Source organism: Nematolebias whitei, chromosome 14, assembly GCF_014905685.2.
Source record: "Nematolebias whitei isolate Nwh7 chromosome 14, NemWhi1, whole genome shotgun sequence".
Classification (NCBI taxonomy): Eukaryota; Metazoa; Chordata; class Actinopteri; order Cyprinodontiformes; family Rivulidae; genus Nematolebias; species Nematolebias whitei.
Window position 1 is genome coordinate 34,861,294 of NC_056511.1, and position 6,023 is coordinate 34,867,316.

The window sequence follows — 6,023 nt, forward strand, 5'->3', positions numbered from 1 at the left end:
AAAAGAGAACATTTTAAATGCACCTTTGGCAGCAATTCATTATTGATACACCTGATAAATATTGCAACAGGTATGCAGGTTTTTTTTTTTTTTTTACATAATAGGTCTGCAAATGTTATATTTCAATTCATGATTATATTTGGTCCACGCTGATCAGACTCTGGGCACATTGTTGTGCACGGCTCTGATTATTTATGAGCGGGACGGTAAGACGGCAGCACCAGGGTGCTCAGCGTTAGCAGGGGGCAGAGCCTGGAAGCATGATTCACTGACAATTTCTGAGTTTAAATCAATCCCACAGTAGGAGGCTTGTGGAGGCGTAGACCCACACTATCAAGATAGTCATGCACGGATTTTTGATGTACACAAAAACACACAACCAACCTGCATACCTTACTGTCAGCCAGGTGAAGTCATGCATCACATGCTTATACATTATACTACAGTGCTGTGAAGAGATCTGAGGAGCTCTTATCAACACATGGCAGTTACCACTGACATATGGTCGTGTCTTCTGGGGCAAATAGATGAGGAGACAAACACGGGTTTTCATCAGTGGCACTGTAATGCATTAAGGGAGCTATCAGAGCAAGACAAAGGATATTAAAAGTGTAAGAGGAAATGTCAGCTGTGTAGAGGTTCATGTGACACGTGGAAGAGTCAGCTGACTATGCTGGGAAATGAGAGATGATCCCACGGATTACAGTTTCAATGGACAGAGATCGCTAGCTCAAGAGTATGGATGACCCTAAAAAGGCTGGACCAAGGACTTTGACGATTCAACATGCTTTATGCAGAACTTCAAAATATTCAAACTAAAGACACCCTCAAAACAAATGTGATCATCTTGATGCTAACAAGAGAAAATGTCTTAAAAAGACATGCGAAAGAGTTTTATCATTTGAATACACATCCCAATTCCAACGGAATATGAACAAAGATTAAGACATTTCAATATTTATTCGCTAAGCTGCCTAAAAAAATAATTTATTTAATTAAAACATTTTTTTTTACTTGTTTAAAAGCCATTTAAGCAAATGTTGACAGCTGAAGTTGTTCCTCGTTTGGAAAAAAAATGTATTGACACAACATTTTGTGCCAATAAAATGAATAAGAACTTAGAAATGGTGCAACAAGTTGTGCTTTGAGATCTGAATAATAAATTATTCATGAAGAAAAAAATTTGTATAACAGCACAATGCTGGCAACAATTATATAGTAGCTTCTGTTTTTCATTCTACAGTAAACGTATACTGTAACTCCATCTACAGGGACACAACTGAAACAGAAAACTAAATACAATACTGGAGTTCATAAGAGGGAGCACATCACCCCCACTCTGGCTTCACTCCACTGGCTGCCTGTTCATTTTAGAGTTCATTTTAATATTATTGTATTTGTTTTTAAAAGTTTAAATGGTCTTGCTCCATCCTACCTCTCTGAGCTGCTTCACCCATACTCTCCTGCTCGATCCCTCAGATCAGCTGATCAGCTGCTCCTGGAGGTGCCGAGGTCCAAACGGAGGCTCAGCGGGGACAGAGCTTTTTCTGTTGCTGCTCCAAGATCATGGAATGGTCTCCCTCTTCCCATCAGACGAGCCCCTTCACTGTCCAGTTTTAAAACTCTTTTAAAAACACATTTTTACTCCCTGGCTTTTAGCACACTGACTTTTGCTCTGCACCGTTTTTATTATTTTTTTATTGATCTTAATGTTTTAACAACTGTTTTATGTGTTTAAATGTTCTTGATTTTACTTTGTATATGTACAGCACTTTGTGGCAGCTGTGGTTGTTTTAAAGAGCTTTATAAATAAAGTATTATTATTATTATTATTATTATACACTTGGAAAATGTTATTGAATATTCAGTATTTAAATGGAACCGGTCTTTAAAAAAATTACAATGCAGTATTGTGAAAAAGTTCAATACTTTTTGTCAGTCATTTCAGAAAGTGAAACTACTATTATAAATTCATTACACATAGAGTGAAATATTTCAAGCCTTTATTTCTTGTAATTTTCATGATTATGGCTTAAAGATAATGAAAAACCAAAACTCAGTGTCTCAGAAAATTAGAATGATGTGATAAAGTTTCATATTACAAACTCTTCCACGCTATGCCGAGACGAATACTAGACATGAGCTACAAATTTCTCATTCCTCAAGTCAAGCCACTCCTGAACCAGGGACAATGTCAGAAGTGTCTTACCTGCTGAGGACTTCAGAAAATTCAGTGCACCAACACCAGCAGAGGACATGACCCCAAACCATCACTGACTGGGAACTTCACACTGGATGTCAAGCAATGTGGATTCTGGGCTTCTCCACTCTTCCTCCAGACTCTTGCCTGGGACCAAATCTGATCTTGATCTGGGACTAAAAATTACTTTGCTCTGGAAAGAGGACATTGGACCACTGAGCAACAGTCCAGTTCTTTTTCTCCTCAGTCCAGTTAGGACACTTCTGACATCGTCTCTGGTTTAGCTTGACTTGAGGAATGAAACATTTGTAGCTCATGTCTAGGATTCATCTCTGCATAGTGTGCATGCGTTCCCAACATAAAACTTTATCACAATTTTCTAATTTTCTGACACTGAGTTTTGGTTTTTCATTATCTGTAAGCCAGTCATCATCAAAATTACAAAAAAATAAAGGATAAACTAGTTCAGTCTATGTGTAATGAGTTTCACTTTCTGAAATGAATGACAAAAATAATCAAACTTTTCCATTATATTCTTTTTTATGTACCTGTACACTAAATAAAAGTTGTTTACTGAACTGTGTTTGATCAGAAATGGATGTAAAAATTGCAATGATATGATTTATCCTTTAATAAAAAAATAATTAATAGCTTTGTAGTCCATCACTGACACAAATATTGTTTTTAAGCAAAGTAGAAATAAAATATAATTAAGTACGCTGACCTTATAACAATCTATAAAGGAATTATGTTCAAGAGAAATAAGTTGCAAGCCCGCAGCACGTGGAAGACTTCTGTTCCATTAAAATCAGTGGAAAGGTTTGAATTCCTTGTGCCACTTTTCAGCCCAAACCACAAATCCTTTGAGTGAAACTGCAAAGCACATCTCACACTGTGAATAAGTTCACAACTTACCCCCTCCGGGTTACTGCTCCTGCATTAATGGTGCGTTTTCTCTGAAATATCCAAAAGTCTGACACAATGTCTTGTGTAAAAGCATGAAACAATGACAGCAGAACGAGAGGGAAGAAATAGATAGACCTGTAGAAAAAAGAAAGAGGAAAAAAAGAAAGGGCGGTAACAGAGTGGATATGGAGGGGGGTCAAAAGAGAGAGACTATGATGGAGGGAGAGCCTAAATAATCCATCTGTGATCCAGGAGGAGGTATCAGATGGGGAGCATACAAATCACAAACCTTCCTCTGCAGCAAGCAACGTCCAATATCCTCAGGGTCCTAAGGCTCCGTTCTCAAACGCTGACATTTTACACACTCGTTAGTGTGAGAACAAAATGTGAATTCCACCTAATAAAAACACTTTTTTTTTTCATATAATTACAAAACAAGATATATATTTTATAGTCCAGTTCAATAAGAGTGATGTTTCATTGTGTAAAGTTAAACCACGAAACTTGGAATAAAATTATGTAATTTAATATCTGTTAAAATGTCTAAAATCCTTTTCAAATGCCAGCTCAAGCTGAATCAATACACAGAAAATAATATGGTATAAAAGTATTTCACCAGAGTCATGTTCACCTGCAGGAACAGCCTCTCTCCTGCATTCTCTCTGAAATTAAACTGAAATGATTTTCATCTTTTTATGTTTTCACTCCATCGTATGAGAGTTATTTGTGCCCAGTGATGGTTTTGGAACAATTTCTGTCTCCCATCTTTATGTTTTGAATTATTTAAGTGCATTCCTTCTCAAATTGATAGTTTTCCCAATAATTGATTCTATTATTCTTAATTGAAAACCCCGTCCACAGTGATTGATGAACGCACCATCTTCATGGTAATGATGTGTGTAACAAACTGAGAATTGATCCGAGACATTGCTCAGCAGCTATTTGTTCTGCTTAGTGTATTATTAGCTGGCTATGTTTCACAAATCAGGCTAACGCAAAAGCTCAAGGGAAACTAAAGTTCAGTCATGTTCATCTTCTGTCTTGAGCATTTAAAATTATGAATGAGATTTATTGTGAAAAAGAAAAAAACAACGAGTCAAGAGCACATTAAAAAGGTTTATTAGTTTGGCCTTTCTGACATTCTTACTAAATAAAGAGATTTTGAGCACCTGAAGAGGAACATTAGCGTGTGTGGCTCACAAAAAATTAAAAAAATCATCTGCACTCTTGTTGTGAGTGCTCTTATCGAGAGTCTTCATCTAACTCAGCAGTCCGATTTTGAATTACCCTCAAGTCAATATCATGGTCATCGATCATGCTGACAGGAGAAGACTTGCGAGTGTGACATTGGGAAGATAATCATCTCAAGAGGAAACACCGTCTCCTCTGGCAAGAATGCTGCTTCGCTGATTAGAATGAGCGAACCACTTGTAGTTGGAGTCTGAGGTGAGACAAAAGACAGAGACTGTGACAACCGGTAATCAGAAAAATGCCTTGCAGTTCAAAGCTTAACTGGTTCGTTGTTTGTTTTTTATGTCACCATGTGCCAATTTATTATTGAATGTCACACCTAGTCCACAAAATGATATACCATGCATTTATAACAAGCTAGAAGAACAACCACACAAGCACTTTATTTTATTTTAATATATTTTATATTATTTCTGACAGTCGTTACCCTTACAAATAAGGAATTCTCCTGTTTTTTTGTGTGTGTGTGTGCGTCTGAAAACAACTAAATTACAACATCAATACTTGTGCAATCTTAAAATCTGCCTGCAGGCAGCGCATGTTGCTCAAATGGAGCATAACACTACCTCAAGGCAAGTGCTGTAGAAGAAACCCCTTAAACAAAATGGCACTCGCTACTGATGACAATTTATATTTGTTTCTGAATATTAAAGTATCTAAATACACAAACAAACACACACTGAGCCCTTAAGAATCCATATTGATACACTTCACTGTTCTGCTGCTTTTGGTTTTGCAGGTGTCGCGTTCTGACGGTTAGGTGTCCAACCCAAGTGCAGGCAGACCACGGAGAATTACAATAAGAAAGAATTTATTAACGAAAACAAAAGGCTGACGGGGCAGCAAACTTACTTGATGCTGCAGGGAACACGGAGGGAAGACAGAACATGGAGGTAGACATGGAAATGCCCAGACAACGAGGAACAGAGATGCAGACTTCAATAGGGACGTTAACGAGGGGATAAACACAAACACCTGGGACAAACAAGTGTAGGAGGCAGGAGTTGATCAAATGTGGAAGAAAAACCGAGGAACAGGACCAACACAAGATGGAGACACACTCTAGAAAACACAGATCCTTACAGTACCGGAAGCCCCAGCGCTTCCCAATACCATCACCCATAATTCGGGTGGGAAGAGGAGGGGAACCCACAGGACAGAGGGCACAAGGGAGAACATGAAGGAAAAAAAAAAAAAAACTGACAGGACAATGCCTGGGAACTAGACACGCAAAAGCCAACACAAGCAGCAACACAAAGAGTTCTGGCAGATGGCCAAGGAACCATCCAGCACAGGACAGGAGATCCGGTGGATGGCCAGAGACCATCCATCTCTGGGCAGGAGCTACGTCCACCCAGAACCTCTCCGACAGACAGAATGGAAGTGAAGAGACCACTGATGAGGCTTCGGTGGCAGGCGACGGGACCACTGGAGAGACCGTTGCTGCCAGCGAACTATGACTGGCCATGGCCAGTCACAGCAAGCAAAGAGACCAGACGATCTGTAGCAGACGAAGAGACGAGCAGCTCTGTAGCAGATGAAGACACCAGAGGATCTGCAGCAGGCGAAGAGACGAGCAGCTCTGTAGCAGATGAAGACACCAGAGGATCTGCAGCAGGTGAAGAGACGAGCAGCTCTGTAGCAGATGAAGACACCAGAGGATCTG